Source organism: Ambystoma mexicanum, chromosome 4q, assembly GCF_040938575.1.
Source record: "Ambystoma mexicanum isolate Mex_15411 chromosome 4q, UKY_AmexF1_1, whole genome shotgun sequence".
Lineage (NCBI taxonomy): Eukaryota > Metazoa > Chordata > Amphibia > Caudata > Ambystomatidae > Ambystoma > Ambystoma mexicanum.
The window spans coordinates 452,039,591-452,064,274 of NC_090928.1; the positions used below are offsets into that span (position 1 = coordinate 452,039,591).

The 24,684-nt window shown below is 48.3% G+C and overlaps 1 protein-coding gene across 3 annotated transcripts in view; it reads right to left on the reverse strand.

Moving 5' to 3' along the window:
- The window catches only part of PAPOLG (poly(A) polymerase gamma), a 1,009,150-nt gene that overhangs the window by 318,743 nt on the left and 665,723 nt on the right, over window positions 1-24,684 (reverse strand). The window lies entirely within an intron of this gene.

The following is a 24,684-nucleotide window of genomic DNA, read 5'->3' on the forward strand; positions in this document are numbered from 1 at the left end:
CAGTTCCCATGGGACGGTCCAGTGCATTCCTACTTTCATCCGACAGGACAGAAAGAGGTAGCCCCTCCAGAAACACCTCAACTTCAGCAGCTGGGGGCCTCGTCGCAGCCTGCATACAGCTTTGCATAGAATGATCGGAATGTTGCATTAACATCTCTTATAGTGTGGATCATCTTACCATCAGGGTCTTGGATGAAAGGGATGCGACACCCGCGACTCCCCCCCCCCCCCCCCCCTCCTCCTCTTGATGCACCAGTTTGGCCAGCAGGGACCCAGGTTTCTCCCCTTCCTCATATCATCTAGCAGCTAGAGGGCTGTCGAGGAATTTACGCTTCCTCTCCGCAGCTTCCCCAAAACTGTCAAGTGCATTCCTAATGTCGCGCAGAGTTGTAACCTACAGGTCTTGCACACACAAAATCTCCAGTTGCTTCAGAGAGTTCTCGTGCATGCAGATATTTCTACAAATTGCTTTTACGATTCCCGCCTCTTTGGCCATGGCCCGGATATATGCTTTAAAAGCTGCCCAGAGGACAGCTGAAGAGTCTGTGCCATATAAAAATAGTCCTGTACACATTGTCCCAGTTCAGCTTTAAACACCGGATCAAGAAGAGAGTGGGGCTCAAGTTTCCAAGAGCGACCGATGGGCAAGCGTATCACCCAGGCTAGGGACAGGGTGTTTGGGGAGTGGTCTGAATATATTCTAGGGAGTAGGTCTGTTAGCTATGCAGTTAATCAGCCACCCAGATACCAGCCACAAATCTATCCTGGAGTGAGAATCATGCACAGTGGAGTAGAACGTATAGCCTCAAGACAGCAGAAGCAGCAGCTGTCATGCATCAACAGCCCCCAAGACCAGCCAACCCATCCAGAACCACACAAGCCGCTCTAGACATAAGTCGGGCCCTGCTACCAGATCTATCCAACTGGATATCAAGAATGGTATTGAAATCCCCTCCCCAAAGGATCGGGACCCAGGGATATCTGCCCGGCATGTCTATCAGTTGCTTGTAGAACTCAGGTCCATCTGTGTTGGGCCCATACATGTTAAGCAATACCACCTCTCGACCAACGAGCGTCCCATACAGTAGCATGTATCGCCCCAGTGGATCAGTGTCAGTGTCTTTGGGGATATATTGAAGCGATCTATGGATTAGGGTTATAACCCCATGACTATGGGTAGAATATTTTGTATAGAGTGCCCCAGCTTTTGGCAAATCTCTCGAACCTGAGTGCCTGTCCATGTGTCTCTTGCAGATAGAGGATGCATGCCTTGTACTGCTCTGCATGTAGCTGAAGCCTGCGCATCTTGGGATAATGCCCAGTCCCCTTATATTCCAACTCAGAAATGTTATAGTATCAGCCATACTCAAATCCCAGAAGTCCAGACAGTCCAGACCAGTATTGACTGGGTATCGCTGCCCTAAGAGTAGTGTCATGTAACATTGTAGTCGTCTGATGCCCCAGCAGCCTGTGTCAAGCAATTTTTGAAGTTTGATGCAACCCCAACCATCCGCCGCCCCTGCCTCCCCGTAGAATCAGTATAACAGAAATATGGCAACTGTGTAGGGTGATACGAAGAATCACAGTCAAAGCAAGAGGGGATAGTGACCGTGATAGTTCTTTGGAGAAGAGCCTTATATAACTGTGCCTAGTATGAACTAGTGAACAAACAGCAGGGATATGTTAAGGACATGGTCATCCGGAAAAGTGCTGATCGCTTCTTCCGTAATTGTAAAAAAGAAAGTCTTCCCAGAGTGTTCAATTCGGAGCTTGGCGGGAAACAATTGCATAGTCGATACCAAGCTCCCAAAGCCTCTTTCACTGCAAGGAAGGAATTGCGTTCCTGCTGCACCGCAACTGAAAAGTCAGGGTACAGATGAATTTTGTTTGAACCAAGAATTGTCCCCCGCTTAGCCCTGGTGGCCCTTAGCAGCGTGTCCCAGTATTTTAGGACTCTGGCAATGATCGGGCGAGGGTGCACCAGGTTTGGGTCTCAGCATCGGTAAGCGATGTGCCCACTCTATCGCAAATTGGGGTGATAGCTTGGGACCATCCAGTATAGACAGGAGAGTCTGCTCTACAAAGTCTTCCATAGAAACAGATGTTGTCTTCAGGTATACCGATGTGTATATTATTACGCCTGGATCTGGACTCCAAGTCCTCATTCTTCATCCCAATTTCCTGAACTTGCCATATAATCGCAGTAAGGTCGAACTTGAGCGCTGCCACATCATCCTCCGTTGCGCCGACACCGATCTCGACCTCTGTTACACTAGTATCGGTTTTCTCCATTCAAGCCTTAATAGCGCTAATCGCGCCGCTCAGGTCCTCCAGCTTGGTATTGAGAGTAGTAAACCTCTCATATAATCCATCATCCTCTGCATCTCCGAGGGTTCACTATTACCAGGTGGGGGTGGGCCTGCTCTGGATTCAACAGGATCTCTAGATTGTCTGGGAGCAGTCTTGATGGTAGCTCGGACCGGGAGGGGAAAAGGGTGCTGGGGAGGGTGTAATGAGATAGCGTCCCCCAGGCGAAGGAAGGGCGGCATCTCCCACTGCCGCCCCCGTAGGGAGTGGGTGTCGCAGGTCCAAAGTAGTCAGCAGCGGAAGGACTGCTGCAGCAGGTAGTTTTGGGGGGGGGGATCAAGCAAGAAGTTCCATGGGGCCTGAGCCGCAACACAGCCCAAGAATAAGGCAAGGTCAAACCACCAGGTGGTTTGTGCTGCGCGCCAGATCAGGCCGTATAGCCGGAGGTTCTAGTAGTATGCAGCAGGGAGCCCCGGAAGGAGTGAAATGCGGAATTGACAAGATCATTGGGGCAGCCCGGTATGTATTATGGAGCGCCTAGGGGCTCAGAGTTCTAAAGTCGCTGACCAGGAGTCTACTGCTCAGGACACTGCTGCAGGCCTGCCAGTTCGTGGTCTTGAGCACCCCAGGTAATTGTGCTAGGTGGTACAGCGGTGCGGCCCCGCCGATGATATATACAGTTAGCAGTGAGCCAGAGATGGTGTCCGACCACAGAGCCGCCTCGACCAAGGACCATAAACTAAAAGCTAAAGAGGCAGTTAGTTTCTCTATCAGCACACCATCGGCCAGAGACAGGAGATGAGGAAAAAATGCTCAGTGCGGCCTCACTTACAACCCAACATCAGCTGCCTCACAGCAGGGGAACAGCATGATCTCTTACCAGTGCTCTGTAGCACAGCCAAAGTCTTCAGCTACATAAGATACTTGCAAATGCCGGCTGTAGTTCAAAGCAATGTGCACAAGGCCCAAAATCTCTGCATGCAGCTATGTTAACAGGGACGGTCGTGGTCAGGCGGCACCGCACAAGCGCTATCCCTCCAGAGCCCCGTTCATGGGCTTGGTAAACACTGATATTCTGCTGGTACACTACGTGTTACTGGCAGGATGATCGCTTCTTGTTTTACAGCTCTATTTCCTCTCCAAAGGCAGGAGGGCCCATCAAAATCTATTAGTGCAGGACGCAGCCCTCCTCCAGGATCAGGACAGCCCAGCTGCAGAGGGGATGGGGGGGGGGGCAATTATCCAGACAATGTGATCTCCCTCTGTCGAGTGCAGGATGGTAGCTGCACCGGTCTCAGTCGAGAAGCGACACCGTATGAAGCAGCATGTCACCAGATGAGGGTTAAATGCAGAACTCCACACCTATTGCCCAGCAGTGTATCCTGGTTGACGGGCCATGTGCCCACAGGAGACACGATCTGAGTGGCATCCGCCGGACGAGGGGGCCGCTGCCCTTCAATGCCCGGCAGCACAGGCCGTGAGAGCAAGTCTTTGACAAGACGAGCGGGAGCGATACTGTGGGGGTCCCCACACCTCTCTCGGAACGCAGAGGCAGCCGCCAGCACCCCATCCCGGGTGTGCACCAGCATACAGGTGTCCCCTCCCTGACCCTAACTAGGAATCCTGATGTGCAGTAGGGCCGCTGCCGCACCAGTGTGCAAATCGAGGAGTGCCGCAGGAAAATGGCGGTGGGGACGTTTGAGCAAGCAGCTGCTCACCAGGACTGCCTCTGGGACACATGCAGTCCGCTTCAGGACCTCAGGCGTGTAACAGCACAGGCGTGGGTCAGGTCGATGAAGTCAAGGAGGATGCCTCACAGCAGCCGCAGTGCCTCCCATGCCGCAGGGCTTCTCGATTGTACAGAGTGTCAACAGCTTTCCCTTGGCTGGATCAGCACACGCAGCGAGCCTGGTTCAACGGGCAGCCTTGGCCGCCAGGATGGCATGTTTCCCCTGTGCTGGAGCCATGGCGAGGGTCGAGGCCGGGCTCACAGGAGCAGCAAAACAGTCCACACAGCAAGCTAGCTTTAATGGGCAGCCTCGGCCGCCGGGATAGTAGTGGGTTTTCTCCAAGCTGGAGCCACGGTGAGGGTCGAGGCTGGGATCACAGGAGTTCTCTTCTTGGCTACACCTGTAGCCGTTTCCAGCTTTAATCGTGCCAGCAAGGATGTTAAAACGCTGCGATGCGACGGCATGCTACAAAGCCACTCGGTCAAGCGGCCATCTTGTCGGCGCTCAACAGCGCCCCCCAGATTTAGAGTCCTAGCCTACTGAAAAGACTTATTGAAACGTGTGCCTCAAAGGGCACTAGGCCCCTTCTTTTCTAGCTAGGGAAGGACTGGAGTGTTAGGAATTTAGCAAACATCATACAAAATCTTAGAATTAAAGTTCTTCTTCACAATCTATTTGTTCTCAAAGGCTGGATTACTTGCCCGGGTTCCATTTCTTTATTCTCTTGCTTTACTACACTACAGCTCCATGATAAAGTATATTTAACTGTGTAAAGGTTAAGTATTAGCACCCTTAGCAGAGCACCCTAAGGTTAATATATACAGAATAGGGAATGTTTTAGTGTGTTACTGTTACAAGTAGATTTTCCTCCAAGTAAAGATTCTCTCCACCTGTGATACTAGCACTTTTTGCTTGACTCCTGGATTTTTTACCACCTCTGTAAGTGGTAACCTTTTTCCACACTCATTCTTTTAATCCAACTTTGGGAACCCTTTTTAGCTCTTTTTGGGGCTCTGCTTTCCTCCATATTTTCTGGCATCTACAATTTATAATTGCAGCACACGGCACTTTGTGCAGTGTTGCTGCGAGCTCCTTGAGCATCCCTTTTTATTTTACCTGTGTTAACACATGTTACCAGGGCATGAGGTCACCCTTTTGTCCCTCCTGTATTTTATTTTGCAAGATCAGCACACCCCACCTTAAATGGACTGCTGAGGGGAAATATGGTCTCCCTTTTCCAGTCACTTTTAGTTACTGTTCCAAGTACATCTGACAGGCTGTGGCAGTGTAACTTGTTGCATGACTTTTTGTGGACTTCTGTTGCAGGCTGCCTTTGCGGCTGCGGGAAGGAACTCAAGGGCCACCATTTGCCTAAAGTGGGGTTGTACTTTTCTAAGCCATGTTCTTGACTACTTGTTCCTGGAGTCTTTCTACCCGTCTAGGTGGGGGGAGGTCTTGATTGGCATTTTGTCTTTAGCAGCCTTACCTTGGAAAAGGCTCTGAGTTCATGAAAGGACAGGCAGTGGGGGAGGTGACCAAACTCCGCCACAGAGCGCCTGCCTGGAACCAGTTTGTGCTGGGAGGCTGACTGTCCCCATTAGACAGCCATACTGTTCAGCCCCTAATACTAACCTGGGGCCTGCTCTGCTGTTCCTGTGCTTCAGAGGGTTGCAGTTAAGCCATTGCTTGCATCCCCTCCCAAGCGTGTGCTCCTTGTCAAAGAAATTTAACTGATATGCAGCTGTAAACTTCAAGAAATCTTCAGAGACTGCCTGTCCACTGCTTACCTGCCTTTACCTCCTCATTCCTTGGCCACTGGATCCCCCCCAGCCCCCAGTGACTCTCTTGACTGAGACACTCAGTTAGAATAGGGTTGGACTTCCTAAGATTGGGTAAGCAGGGGTTAACTAAAGTTATACAAGTGTCTGAAGTTTCTACAACTTGTGTTACTTTACGAGTGTATGGTCTGAGTACTGTGTGCCTCACTACATTCCTCCTCTCTCCTAGACTAAGCCTGGCTGCTAAGCAATTAATACCAAGCCTGTGGGTAGTTCAGGCTAAACCCAAGGGGTGTCCACCTGTTGATCCAAGGTGGGTTTTCTAAAGTCTGGGCCCAGAAAGGAATTGGGCAAAACAAAAACCCTAATTAACTCCTTAAGCTGTACCAAAATACAGGCTGACTGGAGATCACTTACAGACAACAGCTTACCTAGATCGTAAATAACGGAAATAAGAAATTGCCCCCTATGAAGAGTTCAGACCAGTGAGTCTTCCATCACCAGTCAGCCTGTGCCATGGCGGCAGTCTTTGCCAACTAGAACCTTTCAAAGTATGCCAGGACAGAATATTTATGGATTGACTGAAACATATTTGAGCTTATGTAGCCATCCGCAGAAGTTGGACCAGTGCAGTTATAGGGACACATAGAAGCCACATCTGCAGTTTTACTTATGGTACTAGAAAAATGTGTGGCATCTTGAGTTGTGTGTGAATCCTAAACAGGAATCCAGATTGACCTTGGGCGGTGGGAAGACCTTTCTATCCGAAGTATCCCCAACCACTCCCATTCGAATCCTGTTGGGATGAGACTTGCCTTTTCTCACTTTTCCAGTCACTTTTAGTTACTGTTACAAGTAGATCTGACAGTGTAACTTTTTGCATGACTGTCTAAAATGGGGCTGTACTTTTCTAAGCCCTGTTCTTGACTACTTGTCCGAGTCTTTCCATCTGCCTAGGTGGGGAAGGTCACGATGGGTCGGTCTTTGGCGGCCTTACCTTGGAAAAGGTGCTGCGTGCGTGAAAGGACAGGAAGTGGGGGAGGTGACCGAAACTCCCCTGCAGTGTGCCTGCCTGGAACCAGTTTGTGCTGGGAGGCTGACTGTCCCCATTAGACTGCCATCCCCCACCTGCCCGCCCCACCCCCAGTTTGAATGAATCCATGTTTGGTGATGGTCTGAACCAGTTTTCCTGCATGAAAGGTAAAGGTCCTGGAGCAGAAACCGAGTCGACCACTGAAACGGAGGATCCGAATAAGGACGTCCGCAGCCCCTTCCAGCGACCGCCAGAGCCTTCTCACTGCTGTTGCAGACATTGGACTGATGGGTCCAACCAGTCCGAAGACAAACTGAGGTGTGGAGAAGCTTGCAAATCATCCCAAGACTTTGTTCAAACCGAAATGACAACTTGGCATGGATTAGCCAATACACCAGGCAAAGATGTGAATTTGGTCGTTAGAGCTGCCACCTTTGCAAAGCCCTCCAAGCTAACGTTCAGCTAAAAAGAAAACAAATCAACTAGTGCTGAAGCCCACCCAACACAAACTGCAGGTAACATTGATAACAGGAGTATATGAAGATATTAAGACCTTTGAGAATATTTACCAGTGCCAGCATCTTTAACTGTTAAGTAGGTGAAGTCTAATAGGCATTATACACCACCATCAACCGGAAATAACTTGAATAGTCCCTTTCTATCTCCTGAAACAGATAGAGGAGTTTGTTCTGAATATCAGCCAAATCTCACTTTCTATATCCTTGATTGGCATTCAATGATCACATGTCCATACTGACCTGGAAAAACACAGATTTTAGAAAAAATGCCCTTAGCAATACCTGGTCATTGGGAGTAGCCCCCAAAATGGGTTTGCAGTAGTCTGGTAGATGCTGTGAAGCCTCAACATCGTCACATACAAAGCAACCTTGTTGGAATATCTCGCATGGCTGCAAGAGGCATTAGCTGCTCAAATATCCAGGCTGCCAGACTCAAAACCCTTCCAGTCCAGTGATATGTGGGGGGATGCAGGCTTTAATGCTGAAGCCGGAGCCAAATCTTACAGGTAGGGCCTCAATAGAGGAACAGTGCCCCTAGGAGCCAGTTTATATTTTAACTTTCTTGCATATTGGCAGTAGAGGTTTTTACCCCCCCAGATCAAAAGCCCTGGTTACTGCAAAGCACCAATGAAAGGGGCGAAACCCTGACACTCATAGCACACTTCAACATATGACCTTGGTCTAGTCTCTAATGGCAACACGGACATGCCAATACAGTCATCAGTCCAGGTTATGCATTCAAAATGAAGATCTATGCAAAAGATCCTGTGCATGCTTGGGCAAGCCACGCTCAAGGGAAATGTCCTTGAAGTTCCAAGGCTATGCCCTCTGAGGTTACAGGCACCTCAATATTACATGCATCAACTGTAGTATTCCACAAGGGAGGGTCATGCTCAGTCCAATCAGCAAGCAGATATTCATTTTGAGTGTGCACTGGTAGTCTGGATAGTTTCAGTGGAGAATATTTCCAAGCACAGAGTGTAGTGCAGAGCAGGCATGTTCTTAAGCAGCTGGTTGGATTTAAGCAACACCCTCTGGTTAAGGCTATGTAACTATTTCACCTAATTGGTAGAACAGCATCACACAAAGACCAGACTCTCCAGTGGTAGCTCTAGCAGAGCAGTGTGGCTTCAGGAGGGAGAAAGGATAGGAGGGAGTCACAATTACTAATACACCACAAAAGACTACACCACACTGGCATACTGAAATGACATACAATAATCATAAGTATGATTTTGGTGAGTAATGTATCTGTTTAGATTCACATGCTGTGCATATAGTCGGACATCCAGTGGTAATCGGACAGTATTGTATCTTTTTTTGAAGATCGAAAGGGACATTGACATAGGCATGACTAACACCATCCCCAACGTGACGTGTAGTGTACCCAAAATCCCTCATGCGTCGAGGGCCCAACGGTTGTTTTTCTGCTGTGAGGGAACCTTATAGTCTGCGTGAGCAAGTACAGAAGAGAGAAGGTGTAAGTCGTTTCTTACCTGTAACTCCATTTCTCCAGCGTTGGTATCTTTCATGGATTCACATGCTGTGAATATTTCCAGTCAGGCTGGGAAACCTCAGTAACTAGCTTGGCGTTTTCCTATGGAAAACGCAACACTTTAGTGTCCCATCAACGTTCTTTTTGGGTGCGTCAGGCTACACCAGTAGAACGTTAAATAGCCCAGCCCCCACGGCTTCCCTTCAGATTTTAACCTCTAAAATGGAGGAAACCCTAACCAAGGTTTGCCAGCAGGGGCGGCCGGTGGGCGCATGTGAATCCATGAAAGATACCAACGCTGGAGAAATGGAGTTACAGGTAAGAAACAACTCCCTTCTCCAGCATTGGATCTTTCATGGATTCACATGCTGTGAATAGATATTATATAGCAGTATGACAACTTGGAGGTGCATGACAAACCACATGACAAACCACACCCCATGCCCTTAAGACATGACAATGAATCCAACAAGTGACATGTAACCACAGACATAACAAAAACAGTAAGGTAAAAAACAACACAACACCCCCTGAAGCTGCGGGGCCTACCTTACTGAAACAGGCATTGGAGGACTGCCCGTCCCACCTGCACATCTTCCACATGTTGCTGCCCCAGACAGTAGTGCCTGGTGAAGGTATGCGGCACCGCCCAGGAAGCAGCCTAGCAAATGTCCACGAGCGGTATACCAGACCATAATGCAGGCACGCCGTAGACCATGTAGAATGGGCCTTAGGAGTGCCCCTCAAAGGCTTGCCAGCTTTCATGTCACAAAATTATATTGTAGAGGAGACCAAACAGGAAAGTCCTTGCTTGGAAATGGATAGCCCCTTGTTGGAGGGACCAAAATGCCACAAACGGCTGTTTTGACTTCCGGAAACCCTCTTGACGTCCAGAGAATGCAGATATTTTTCTGCCGGCGTGTTCACATTAGCAAAGCACTAGGGTAAGGCAATGGAAGCCAGTTTGTGAAATGCCGACAGCACTCAAAGTGCAGATTAGTAGCTAGGAGGACCTTGTACCTCAAATCTCAGATACAGCAGGTCAATGACCAGTGCCTGCAATTCTGATACCCTTCTGGCTGACGTGATCGCAACCAGAAATGCGACTTCCCAATAGAGGAACTTCAATGAAGCTGTCGACATGGGTTCAAACGGTGGTTTCATCAGAGCAGAGCGAACCACATTGAGGCTCCACACTGGTGCAAACCTCTTCTACAGGGGAAAGGTCAAACCGTCCCTTCAGAAAATGTCTAACCAACTGATCACTAAACAGGGGAGTAGCATGGCACTGTCTTGTGAACCTGTAAATCGCCCGCCAATTGCACCTTGATCGATGACGCCAGGCCCCCTTGCGCAAGCTGTAACAAGTACGGGAGAATCTGGGCCGGAGAGACGTCCAATGGCTGCACATCTGGGTGCCCCTCACACCAGGCACAGAACTTTGCCCATTTATGACCATACGATACATTGGTAGAAGGGGACCTTGCCACCTCCAGGAACCGATGACACTCATGTGAGATACCTAGATGACCTAACTCAGCGTGGTCAGGAACCACGCAGCCAGGCTGAGATGCCGGATCGTGATGCAATACTCTGCCTTTGTCCTGCGACAGGATATCATGGTCTGCTCCTAGACGAAATAGCTCTTCCACAGCTAGATGAAGGAGATCTGAGAACCACATCTACTTGCGCACCCACTGGATCGTTCTCCGAATTAGTGGAAACGGGGGGAAACGCATACGCATAGAGGCCCGCCCACAGGAACGAGAATGCGTCCCCCATTGTCTCCGGATAAGCCACTCTGCTGGCAAACCCCAGACACTGCTTGTTTTCCTGCGTGGCAAACAAGTCCAGCGTAGGAGACCCCCATTTTCAGAAGATTTTTGCAACCTGCCCCTTCAGCTGCCACTCGTGCAGCTGACTGGTGTCTCTGCTGAGCGCGTCTGCCTGCACATTCTGAACCCCGGGCAACTGGAAAGCTACAATATGTATCCCTTGATCCAGGGACCCATGCCAGACCTCCTGAGCCTCCTTTGACAGGATCCGGGAATGCGTGCCGCCCTGCTTCCTCAAATAGAACATTGTGATGCTATTGTCTGTCAACACACTGCTCTTTGGATGCGAGGTAGAAACTACTTCAGAGCCCAGTGGACCGCCCTCAACTCCAACAAACTGATATGCAACAATGTCTCCTCCCGAGACCATAGGCTCCGTACCTGTGACTTGTTGCGGTGCACGCCCCCCACCCCACCTGGGAAGCGCCTGCCATGATCGTGAACTGAAACTCTGGTTTCAGCAGGGGCATGCCCCATACGAGATGGTCTGTGCAAGTCCAACATCGAAGGGCTTCCACCAGCTCCCGGGCGACGACCACAACCCACGACTCTGCGACCACCTGTCTGCAAGGAACTCCTGCATCGGTCTCATGAACAGGCGGCAATTTGGAATGAGCGGAATACATGACGCCATGGCTCCCAACAGTGACATGTAATTTCAGACCAAGACCACCTTACCATGGCCCCACTCACCCACCTTGGACCGCAACCTTACCACTCTTTCACTGGAAGTTTTCACCTAATTGTCCTGGGTAAGAAACAGAGCCCTGAGAAACACCAATCCCTGGACAGCGTCAGATAGGATTTTTCGAAGTTGACGGCGAATCCCAGCCATTGCAACATGCCCATGGTTGCCATGAGCGACTCCAACGTCCGTTTCAGCAACAGACCCCTTACCAACCAATCATCCAGGTAGGGCTACACATGATGGCCTTCCCTGCCGAGGAAGGCAGCCACCGGAGCCAGGCAATTTGTGAACGTCCTGGCAGACTACTTCAGGCCAAACGGAAGGACACAGAATGGGTATTGATCCTCCCAGACCACAAAACACAGGAACTTGCTGTGTTTTTGCCTCATTCGGATGTGAAAGTAGGTGGCTTCCAAATCCAACAATGCCAGGAACTCTCCCGGTTGCACTAAGCGGATGACATCCTGAAGTGTGAGCATCATGAACTTCAGGCGTTGCAGATTCTGGGTTAGTTGCCGAAGATCTAGAATAGACCTCCACTTGCCATTGGGCAATTTCATGACAAAATAATGGTACACCCCTGGCCCCATTCCGAGACCGGAACTGTTTCTATTGCACCCTTTCGCTAGCATGAGTACCACCTCCTGCCGCAAGACTGGAATATGCGGTTGTGCCACATACACGGGTGGAATGGAGAACAACGAAACTCCAACAAATGGCCAAGACGTACTGTATCCAGCACCCAGCGGTCTGAAGTGATAGGTTGCCACTGGTCAATGTGGTTTGCCACCCTGCCCTCCAGCCGAATGCCCGTAGGACAGTCATTGTTGAGACTTTGATCGCCTACCTTTAGCAGCCGAGGCGTGTGCATCCTTCCGCTGTGCTTTAAAGTCTCTGCTCTTTTGAGCCGACTGGAACGAGCACCTGTAGCCTTGAGACGAATAGCTGGAGCGTTCGTAACCTGTGTCTCGGAAGTTGACAAACCTGGCATTACCAGAGGCTCCACGAAAGGGCAGAAACGAAAAGAACAGCCACTCTGCAGGGAACCTAAAGACTTCGCCGTCAGTGTCCTCATTCATTCCCCTTCAGGGCCTCGTCGATCTTTTCCCCGAACAAGTGTTCACCCTCACAGGGCATATCCACGACCTTATGCTGGACTTCCGTTCGAAAATCCATGCAGCTCAGCCAAGCCTGCCGCCTGAGTACAACAATTATTGATTTGCTTAAAGCCCGACTACACCAGGTCCACTGCAATGTTAATGCTGTGGTTGGAAGCCTCCTCCCCCTCCCGCCCAGCAGCATTGTCTCCTTGCGGTGTTGGCCAGCCTGTGCCACATCCCCCCCCTCGTCATACCTGGCCATAATAGCCAAGTAATTTGCAGCTATCACTGTGGTAGCCCCCACAGTCAGGACCTTCTTCAAATGCATCCTGCTTCCTGGCTTCACTGTCCGGGGGCGTAACATATTTGTGTTGGCTTCTGGCTTTTCGGCTAGCCGCCGCCGAAACCACAGACTCGGGCATGGGCTGCAAGACGTCATTTAGGGGTCGATTCGCGAGCATTGAACTTCTTTTCTAGACGCTCCATCACTGCAGGTTCAGAAAAAAGGTGATGCATCATGCGCAGACCCTCCTGCCATACGTCGCTTTCCGATATAGTCCGAGAAAAAAAAAATATATAGTCTTTTCATTCTTCAGGAGGCAGGCCAAACTCCTGACACTCCTTCGCCATCATGGCGTGGAAAGCCCCAACATCATCCGGTGGAGACGGTTGAACTAGGCTGTTCCACCTCAGGATCTGTATCCCATGTATCGTCCCTCGTTGGTGATTAAGACACCGTCGACAGGGTATCACGCAAAGCACTCTCCTGATCCAAATCTGGCTACTCCCCCTTCAGGATGACTTCTGGGACCGTCCAACCCATCAGGCAACGGCAATGGCAACCGCTCTGGAGATTTCCTAGGAGCCTCAACAGGCAAACTCAACAACTGGAGCCAACTGGCTCGAAGGAAGCCTTGCATCCAGTTGTCCCAACAACTGGAGCGTATTCAACGCCTGCAAGGATAGAGATGGTTGATTCACCAACGGGTAAAGGGGAGGCCCATCGCCCACCCCACTCGACGTAGACAGGCGTTCACCTTGCAGACCCAGAGCCGACAGATCAAAAAAAATCGGCTCCTGTTCCTCCTCCATTCCCGAGGAAACAGAATACGCAGATGGTTCCTGTTGCACAATGTCCACTGGAAGCACAGCCCAAAGCCGGCAGACTGCCACGGTCCTCCCGTCGGCAACAAGCCCTCCGAATCCATCTGCGCCAACAACAGCGGACCACTGTCAATCACTGCCATGGACTGAGCAGGCAACAGATTGCACCTCCACCGTCGACAAGGGAACAGGACACTATCGTCGTCGGAACTGAGGCCTCCACGACAGATCTCTGGTGAAGCAGACTTTTTGGAAGAAGACCCGGATGATGCTTTGACGAGTCTCAGCTGCACGAAGATCTATGCTGGTCCTTAGACAAGTGCTTCGAGGAGGAAGACTCCCTTCGACTTCTCGGGCCTACCACCGGACACCTTTGACTTTTCCGGCCGATCCGACTTGGACCGCGAGGAGCCACTTGCCCCTTTTGAGTGATGCGACCTGGACGTAGAGGACCTGCGACCTCTCCTCACCTCAGACGTTGGCAACTCTGTCCGTTGCTTCTTAGCAGGAGGTTCTGCCGACGCCGCCCGTCGGTGCGCAAAGGACTTCCCCCGCCATCACTGAAGACTGGCTCCCCCTGGCCAAACCCACCTTCGAAGCCGGGTAAGTGCCCTTGTTCAGCCAACAGATGAGCCAGCGGCTGCGGTCCTTCAAAGTCTTCTGCGAAAACCCTTGGCATATCTCAGGCATCTGCCGAATGATGGGGGTACAGACAGTAGAGACAATCCATTTGGCTATCCCCTTCGAAGACCTTTAGGCCGCAGGTAGCAGAAGTCCTGAAGCGCTATTTATTTCTAGGCCACAGAAACTGGCTGGATACAAAAAAGCATGTGCAAAACACGAAGAGAAACACAAGGTGATTCCAACAGTTTCGAGACGGTTGAAATCTGAAGGGAAGCCACAGGGGCGTGGCTATTTTTATATCAGACGTCCTATTGGTGTAGCCTTCAACACCCAAAAAGAACGTTGATAGGACACTAAAGTGTTGAGGTTTTCCATAGCCCGACGGGAAATATTCACAGCATGTGAATCCATGAAAGATCAATGCTGGAGCAGTCTAGGTTCCTTCTACTCCAAGAGGGAAGGAAGGATAAGCGCAGTTGAGTCTAAGCAGATACAGAACTCCAGGTTGCTGCTTTGCAAATTAGAGGAACATTTGCAATTAATGCTATGGGTGCCCCTGTGCCCAGTCCAGTGAGCTCTAGTCCTGAAGGGTAGATCTCTTGGCAAGAGAGAAACGGTGTGATGAAGTTTACAATCCACTTGGAAATATGCCCCCCCCTTCTCTACCAGCTGCCACCGATCTGAAGAACTGGTTTGTTTTTCCTAGTGGCTTTGTCTTCTCCAGATCGTAAATAACCACCCTCCCCACATCTAGTGTGAGGAGGCTCCTTTCTGCCATGTTAGTGGGGTTCTGGAAAAACGTGGGTAGTCATACGGACTTGTTTACATGGAACTTTGAGATACATTTGGCCGCATAGGGTGGGTGCATGCGCAAAACCACCCTGTCTTTGTGAATCGTGACAAATGGGGTCCTGAACTGAAAGGGCCTGCAGTTCACCAACTCTCCTAATAGAGGTGATCGCCACTAGGAAGGCGGTCTTGTAGGTGAGTGCCTTAAGGCTAACCTTGCGCAATGGTTCAAAGGGAGATCCCATTAGTCTGGTAAGAACATATTCATGTCCCCTCCGGGGCTGGGTTGGAGATGGGGCATTAAGTCTCTTTACCCCCTCCATAAAGGCTTTAATCACAGGAATCTTCCACCACGAAACCCTGCTCTGGGACGTGATGTATGCAGAAAGATTGGCTAAGTGGACCTTTAGAGAATTGAAAACCAGTCCTGAATCTAACAGGTGAGTTAGCTACAGGACACTATCTTTAGGAGAGCAAGCAATAGGATTGATGGCCTTGGTATTACAACATGTAACATAGCGCTTCCACTTACTGCAGTAGCAATGTCTGGTGGTAGGTTTCCGTGCCTCTCGGAGTATGTCCATGCATCTGAGGGAGTTGCAGGTGCCTGAACTCTGACTTCAGGAAAAAGGTTGCCAAGTAGGGTGTTTGGGGACATGGATGTAGTGTCCCTCCCTGATTTTGAGACAGCATGCTGTACGGACATGGCAGCTTCCTGAGAGGGGAGACTGAAATTGCCATGAGATGGGAGAACCAAGGCTGGGGGGTCACTAGCATCATTGTGATGGGTTCCTGGTGCATCTTGTGCACTATTCTGTTGAGAAGGGGACTTCGGGGGAGCAATGGCAAATCTCCCAGACCAGGTTATCCAGAGACCGCTCCCCTTGGAGCGGTTCTGTGGGTATTTGTAGGCTTAGTCTGGGTATTGGGCGTTTTCCAGGATGGCGAATAAGTCCGTCTCTGGGAAGCCCCATTCTGCAAAATGTCCTAGCCGCCACTGCTGCTCTACAGGTAAGGGGGCGGGGTGTCTCTACTGAGTACGTCTGCCAGAAGATTGAGTTCCCCTGGAACATGAGGAACGTGTGTTTGAGTGCCCAGTACCAGATGTTCTGGGACAGTCTGGATAGTCCCAGAGAGTGAGTGCCCCCTTGTTTGTTCAAGTAGTACATGGCCGGGGTACTGTGTGAGGACTAGAACTGTCTTTCCATGGAGATGTGCCTGGAACGCCTTCATGGCCTTAGTTCCAACGCGTTGATTTGATTGGACGCTACTGCTGGAGACCACATGCCATGCGCTGTTGAAGGTGAGGGGCCCCCCTCCCCGACAGATGAGTCTGGTGAGAGTGGCTTCTACTGCGGGTGGTGAAGGTTTTTCCCCTGCAGAAGGATTTCCCTTGACCACCACTGCACAGACTGAATGAGGGCGGCCGAGACAACCACTAGATCGTCCTGCTGGCCTGAAAACACATGTGTAGACGAGTGTGAGGAAATAGAAGATGCAGGAAGCCATCATCCCCATCAGTCAATTGGCTTGGCGTACGGTCACCTGGTGACTGGCTACATTGAGGGATCTGAAACAGCATGTTTGAGGGGAAGACGAGCGCTGTCTTCTGTCCGAATTAGAGCCCACAGAAACTGTTTGACCCGGCTCGGGGTTAGACTGGATTTCTGTTCATTGATAGAGAAGCCTAGGTTGAAGAGGAGACCTACCGTCTTCTGGGTATTTGTCTGGCATGTTCTGTATGAATCCCCTGTTATGAGCCAGTCAAGGTAGTGACAGACTGGACTGCCTGAGCAGGTGAGCAACCACTACCTTTGTGAACAACCTTGGGCTGAGGCAATGCCGAAGGGGAGAACCTTGAACCGATAGTGGGTGTCATCTATCATGAGCCTCAGGTACTTTGTGCACTGGCAAGATTGAAATATGAAAGTATGCATCTTTCATGTCCAATGCGGCCATGTAATCCCACTGCTGCAGCAGTGGGATTACCTCCTGAAGTGTTGACATCCTGAACTTCTGAGGTTTGACATCCTTGTTTGCAGGTCTAAAACAGAGGACCCTATGAAGCAACGCCAAACATGTCAGGTTCCAAAATCCATTGGTGCAAAATACGACAACCCACAGCATAACATCAGGGGGAAGCGGGCTGGGAGAGGCCAGCCCAAACAAAGACCCGGGAACAAGTTGTATGCCAAGCAAAAAGTTCAAACATGAAACCAACAAATCTAGTTATCAACTTTTCTGACAAGCCTTTGTCCAACATAGAAGCGGACGTCCTGAACAAGGGCTTATCTCCCCCAAGCACTGGCACTGACTGTCGACTTCCAGATAGACCTCCAATTTTGTTTGCAAACTTAAACTAAAAAGGTTTCTTGTAACTCAAGTCAAGACATTTGTCTTAAAGGAACAAGCGCCCATGCCCAGTGACCTTTCTATCACAGACAGAAAATACTCTTGTATCTCTAGATGAAAGTGCATTCACCAATCGGGAAGAAATCCGTACGGATTTAGTGATAGAACAAAGCAACTTATTTCAAGAAATACCCAGTTCCAAGTTCACACCACATATGGCTGCAGATAATGTCATTTATACATTCCACAAAGCTGTTACGAATGATATACACAAACATTTGGATGCCACCAATATAAGGCAACACCAAACCAGAAGGAATTTAAGCTGGAATGAGCAACAGGCCCTCAAAACACTTGGGTCAGACACCAGTATAATAAAAGAAGCAGACAACGGTGGCAATGTGGTCTTAATAAATAGACAAGAATATAGCCATGGGTCTGGCACATTAAGCCAAACCAGGCTGCTACAAGACACTAAGATCCAATCCTACAAAACCAATAGTTCAGGCCCTACAGGAGATCTCCAAAAGGCACCAACATGGCTTCCTCACAGATACGAGAGAAGCTTTATAGACTTCGCCTGAGGGCTGTACCGGGCATTCTGGGCCCTGAAGACCGAGGTATTAGGGCCCATAACGATGGTAATGCCTGAGGGCAAGGTCAATAAAGCTATAAGAACCCATGGGCAAAGATAGAAGTTCATTAAAAAAAAATATGTATTTTTTTATTACTACATTGTTTTTTGGGGCCTTGAAGATTTAAGTTTAAGCTATTGTAACCCATGGCCAAAGAGGAAAAAGTTCATTTAAAAATATATTTTGTAAAATTTGTTTTTTGCGGACTTCAATATTCCTTGTCGAATATTGAAATTAAAAAAATTTCAAATAGCATGACTAAAATATAAGTCATACTTATTTATAGTTATTTTTCACTAACTACTAAACGAAAAAAGGACAGTATTTGTAGGGAAATTTAATTTTCACTTTGACCACTCAGGGGGGCGAACCACTATTAATGCACATCTTTCCAAGCTGAAGAAAGCAAAAGGCAACTTTGCAGGCTATAATGAAACTGCGAGCTATACCAGTTCTTATAGTCAGCAAATTGACCAATGGGAAAGGGTTATTCACCCGGCCAGGGTTCTAATATCCATTAAAGAGCCAACACCGCCAACAATTTATTTCTTACCCAAAATACACAAACCCTTTGAAAGACTACCGCAAGTACGACCAATAAGTGGTACTGAGTGGGCGACAGAAGGTCTTTCGCAATGCATTGATAATGCCATCAGACAGCATGTCCTACAATTACCGTCCTATGTCAGACAGCACGACAGTGCTACAGCTAGTAAACAATTTTGTTTGAAAAGAAGGCCATCAGTTAGCCACACTTGACGCAACAACCATAGATCACACTTTTAGGAACCACTCAACGTCACATCTTGAGCATGTTGAAATGATCAAATCCTTCAAGTTTACTTTGGAAAATAACTTTGTTCAATGAAACCTACTATTCACAAACCAAAGGGGATGCCATGGGGCCCAAATACGCACCATCTCTTGCAAATCTCTTCATGGGCCAATATGAGGAAACGCATGCGCTAAACACAAAAGACTATGCCCAACATGCCATTCTGTGGAGAAGATACATTGAGTATATTTTGTCAATATGTAACGGCACGTCAGAACACTTGAACCACTTTAAGGCAAGATTTGAAGCAGTACCCTTTGGGTGCACTACAACAACCTTGACCTCTTGGCAATAGGAACCCAACCTTTGGTATAAATCTGTACTAAACAGGTTGGTAGCGTGATTGAGCAGCCAGGCTCATCTCAAGAGGGGTCATGTGAGCAGTAGGGTAGTTACACAGATTCACAGTGACAAGTATTCAAATACTCTTACACACAAGGTTTCTTGATTAAACAATTATTAATTTAAAAGTCAGTTTGAATAAGCCTTCTTCAGAAGGGAGCAATGTAATAGCAACACACAAATACCTCCAAAATACACACTTCTTTTCTCTAAATCAGAAAATAACCATTTGGATGGCACACAGACACTTCCTACACCCTCAGGTGACTTAAACAGCTAGGACACAGTGGACATTAATGTATCACTGTTGCATTTAAAGCAATAGGGAGATGAGTGTCAGTGTCACAGAGATGAGTGTCAAAGAAAAGGGTTATTAGAATAAACAAGAGATCGAATATTCTGAAGCAGCAAGTACTTTTGGACACCCCAATGTAGAGCAAGTTAACACTTTCCTGCAATGACGGTAAAAACACAACCAGAGGAGAGAAGAGTCATTCAGGGAGCCAGACTAGGCCAAAGTCAATTGGGCAAAAGTCTAGAAGAGCTGAAGCACTTCTTGCAGGTAGGTAAAAGTCTGGCACAATGTTTTAGAAGTCGCTGTAGAGAAGTAGAATCAAAGTAGATCCACAAGCTGATTAGGCTTGTGAGGAAAATAATCTGTTAGCAACTCTACAGAAGCAACCGAGACAAGATTCAACTGACATCAAGTAAGGCTACATAAGAGGTAAGTTCGTAGACTTTACAGTACCTTTGGTTAGAAGAAATGGTTTCAGCTGGCTTCTGTTCCTGTGTGGGTCTGCAGATCCTGTTCATGTGTCTCAGTCGTAGGGAAAAGAGGGAGGACTTCTGGGGGACTCCTGCCACACAACGGGATGGTCAGTGACAGAAAAGGACAAACTTCTATTCAGTGGCAATTCGCGGTTTCAGCTCCTCACGTCTCAGCAAATAGCACCACCGCGAACTGTCAGATACCACTTTGGACTTTCCTTGCATCTGGGGTCCAGCACTCTGTTCACATCTCAGGCTTGGTCAGTCCCGCTTCCTAGGAGTCTGGGGGACCTTCCAGCAGTTCGGTTCAGACTTTAAAAAAGTGAGGCACTCTAATCTGGTGTTTCTCTCCCCGGCACTTAGGTTCCAGCAGCAGCAAGGAAGTACAGCCAGCTCCAAGAGGATGTCCAGACGAGTCCCACCAACTCAAAGGGAGAAGTCGGCCTTACAGGGCTTCTCTAGTCGAGGCAAATTCAGAGCTTTGGCACAGCAGCAGGGGTTCATCGGGGAAAAAATGGTCCAGAGATGTTTTCTTCGATTCCTTCGTCCAGTGGTCGACTCTGCCTTCCAAGACAAAAAGCCTCACCTTTTATGCAGGTTTCTCCCATTCATTCCAGCCTAGCTGCCAGTGAAACAGCAGGGTGGCTTTCCTTGCCAGAAAGCCAGCTGGCCAATAACCTTTGGGTGCATTCCTGTAATCAAGGGGATTAAGCACAGGGAGTTTCGGGCACCTAACTCACATCCTGCCCCTGCCAGACATACTGGAGCCAGAGGCAGGCTTCACTGGTGAATCCCACCAAAGACCAAACAAAGAAAGGGACCAAACCTGGTTTGGTGGGCAGAGTAAATCTCAAGAAGGACCTTTCCAACAAGAAATGGCAAAAAAAGACAACTGCAGCTGCAACTGCAGCCCACGGTAAAAGCACACCACGGTAGTTAAAAGTAAACCACTGCCACCAGCCATTCATCGGGGAAAGGGCAACATAAAAATGTTACATGAGAAACTAGACAAAGGGAATACCAAGTAACCCCTCCATCACTAGTTACAAATGCAAGAAAAGTCAATTTCACTTTACTGCTCTTAGAAACAGTTACCCAAGAGTAAGGTATTTAAACCTTTGGGAAATCCGAAAGACTTTCCTGTGCCCACTGCACTGAAGGTGCTGTGTGGTACATTGTAAAATATGATGCCTGTGGAGTTCGTCAGACTCCACAACCAAAAGAAACCAAGTGTTCAAATCATACAAAAAAATAGTATGGGGAAAAAGGGTCTCACTCTCTCCAGGTAAAAAAATTTAAGTCCTTAAAATCTAGCAAAGGTGCTGGGGGTCTAAGGTAGAGCGGAATTACCACATTTCTGAGAATTCTCCCTAACAAGCACAAATTAGGATTCTGCCTCTCGGGGAACTGCAATACCACAACAATTGATTTTCTAGATTTGAACTTCTATATAGAGAAGGGTAAAATAGAAACACGTACATTTTGGAAAAGCATTGTAGTAAATTAGACTCTCCATGCGTCTAGTTGTAATCGCAAAATGACAATTGACAACATACCAGCTGGAGAGTTCCATCGGGCACAAAGGAACTCAAGCAAGGACCAACAATTTGATAGTGAATGCGCACTTCTCTCAAAGAGGTTTAAAGAACAAGGATATCCAACTCCCACAGTTAAGAAATCTAGAGAAGATAGAAAACTAACCGGAGACAAGCTGATACAACCAACTCCCAAGGGGAGTGCAAACAAAATAAATTACCACAGATATTATAACACAATACTCACAAGATTCCCAAACTTTATATAACATAGTGCAGAGGCACTGGCACCTTCTGTATATGGATAAAGACCTGCAACAACATATCACCTCTGAACCCAAATTTGTATACACTAATGCACCAACAATTAGGAATCTGCAACGTCCATCCTTTAAGAAAAACGAAACCCAAATGTTTGCAGTGGCAGCAACTGGTTAAGGACCCTGTTCGGTTTTCACAGATGTGGTACATGCGATATGTGCAAATGTGCACACCAGGATTGTGACAGGTATTCCTACAAAACAGGCGCAGAGGTGATCAGAGATCTCATCAATTGCAGAACTACTCACGTAGTATATGCCATCATATGCACATGTCAATATATATTGGAAGCACAATCAGACAACTGAGGATATGAATCAGGAAACACCTGGCCAGCCTCAGTGTTAGGGAGAATTATCTTTAGGCTGAATTTTCTAACCTAGTGAGTCCCTCAGCAGCTTTGCTGGATTTCTGGAGTTTGTTTTTTTCTCCTGCCAAGAGTGAGACTCTTTCTCCCACTCTTGGACATGATTTATGGTGTTCCTTTGACTGTTGATGTGTTTTATGGGCTATGGGGTCTTTTACTCCATAGGGTCTCATGTGTTTTTACTATGTGTGTTACACAGCACCCTCCGTGCAGTAACACAGGGGTGTCATAGTGACACCCCACCATAGACTCCATACCCCGGGACTGACTACTGTCTCCCAGGGCATGTAAAGTCACCATTGGCTTTACTAGTCCCAAATTATGAACAGAAACCAGTACAAACCATCATTGTGGACGTACTGGTCGGGGGAATTAGATTGCCCTGGGGTCTGTTAGTCGAGGGGGCACGTCTCCGTCCCCCCTGATCGAGTTTTGGCTGGTGGCAGTGGATACTACTTTTTATATTCGACCGCGAATATATCCCTATGGGATTTTCCCATTTTTCGAGGCTACCAACTTTAATTATTTAATTCTCATAGCCTCGAACATACCGCTGGTTTAATTATTTAATATTAATTCGCCGGTTGGTATTTTTTGCCAGGACTCGATTCTAAAATGGCGTTTGTGTTCTCTTCTGTGACTCCAACCCAAGTCGAGCCCTTTGTTCCACCTTTTGGCGGCCTTCTCCACAGAAGCCTCCAAAAGTGGTGCCACTCTGTCTGGGTACCACAGGGGGTGTGGGAGGGTGTCTAGGCACCCTGGACTGAGTTACCTTGGTAACTCAAGTCGCACTCGAGTGTGATTGGCCCAAGTGGTGAGCCGGCCGGCTCACCACTTAGCATGTTTGATTGACAGCTAGGCTGAGTGAATGGGGGTGTGCTGCATAAAAGCAGGGCTTTGGGGACTGGAACTTCAGAAGTCGCCACAGGACCTGAGAATCCAACAAGGGAGAAGCTGAGCCGACCTACCACGACGACACCACCGGTGGAGCCCTGCGGAACCGACTCACCACTTGCCAACGACAGAGAAGATCTCCCGGCTGGAGAGGCTTCTTCCCCTGACTGGTGGGCACAACCAGTTTACCTTCTTTTCTTCGCATCCCAGGACATCTTGTGGTCGAATTGCCCGTGCCAAGCACCCCGGCAACTGGATAGCCACTTACCACTGGACCGCGAATAAAAGGACCGCTCCTTTTACCTGAGAACTCCGCGCTGGTTTCTTCCCTGGCAGTGCAACAGACTCCTGTCTTCCTCCCCGACAAAATCCTCTCTTCCCCCGGACGAAGCACCGACTTGCATCCGCTGCCAGGAACAACTGCCCCCGCTGGAGTATTCTCACCACTTTAAGGTACCGTGTCCGCCAGGCCTCCCTTTCTAAAGATTGCTACAAGGTAATAATCCCTCCACCTTCTGGACTGGGCTGGCTGCCTTGACCTAACTGGTCCCTTTATTTTGGTCCAACTCTTTTTGAACCTTTGCAAGACTCTTGTGCACTTCAACCGTGTGACCTTGGACACATTTCGTTCTGATCCTCTTAAAGTGGAACCGGCCTACTGAACTCTAACTTCACGGTTTTACTTGCCTTACTCTCTTGTTTTGTTCTTGTGAAAGTGTTGGGATCTGTTTCAAATTATACTCTGCTTTTCTCTCCCTTTTAAAACGAATTATTAGAGTGCCATCTGCGTTAAGCACTCACCGCTGTCTGAAAATAAGTGGGGCTTTACTTAAGAGTTGTCTAATATTCTTCTAAGGGAGCGTATATCTTTTAGTGACCGTGTTTTTGAACTGCTTAATATTAGTGCCCGTGTGTTTTATTAGATGTGGTTTTGAATAAATAATTATCTCTCTTTTACACCAAGCTCTGGTCAGTGTTTACTTGTTCTACTGTGTTCTTTTGACCTATTGTGAATACTCTGTATACTGCCTAACTCTTCTTGAGGGAAGTCTGACTGCTCAGCCACAGCTACAAAGTGAATCTGTGTGGTACAGACTGCTACCAAGTGGGTTTATTGCCAAACACCTGTAGTCCTAAATCTTTTGCAGTGGTCCCAGAGGGAACTGCACAGGTTTCTGCCCAACATTCAGCAGTCAGGGCCCCAAGTAGCCCCTTGCCCAACACTGGCAAACCTGTCACCAAATGTCAGATAAAAGACATTGAATCAATTGGGCTAATGAAAGCCAAGCGTGGGAAACGTGGGGGCAACCTAACAAATGCTTAGACAGAAGGAATCCAGATGCATCTGCAAATTGAGAGGCACCAAAGATGGTTTAAAGGTAGAACCTGAGATGTAGGTTTTCCTTTAATCACGTTTATTTTTTTAAAGAGTACGTTAATATTGCCATTTTATCCATATTGTGGATATAGTCATGTGTTGTCTAGAAATGACAAAAAAAAACTGAACGGCTATACTAATCATTGTTAAACTTGTACTGTGAGAGATAATATATCTTCAGTCTTGTGGCTTTTCAAAAAACAATTCCGATTATGTACAATAACTTGTTGCCTCTTCAACAGTGCACCTCACTGAT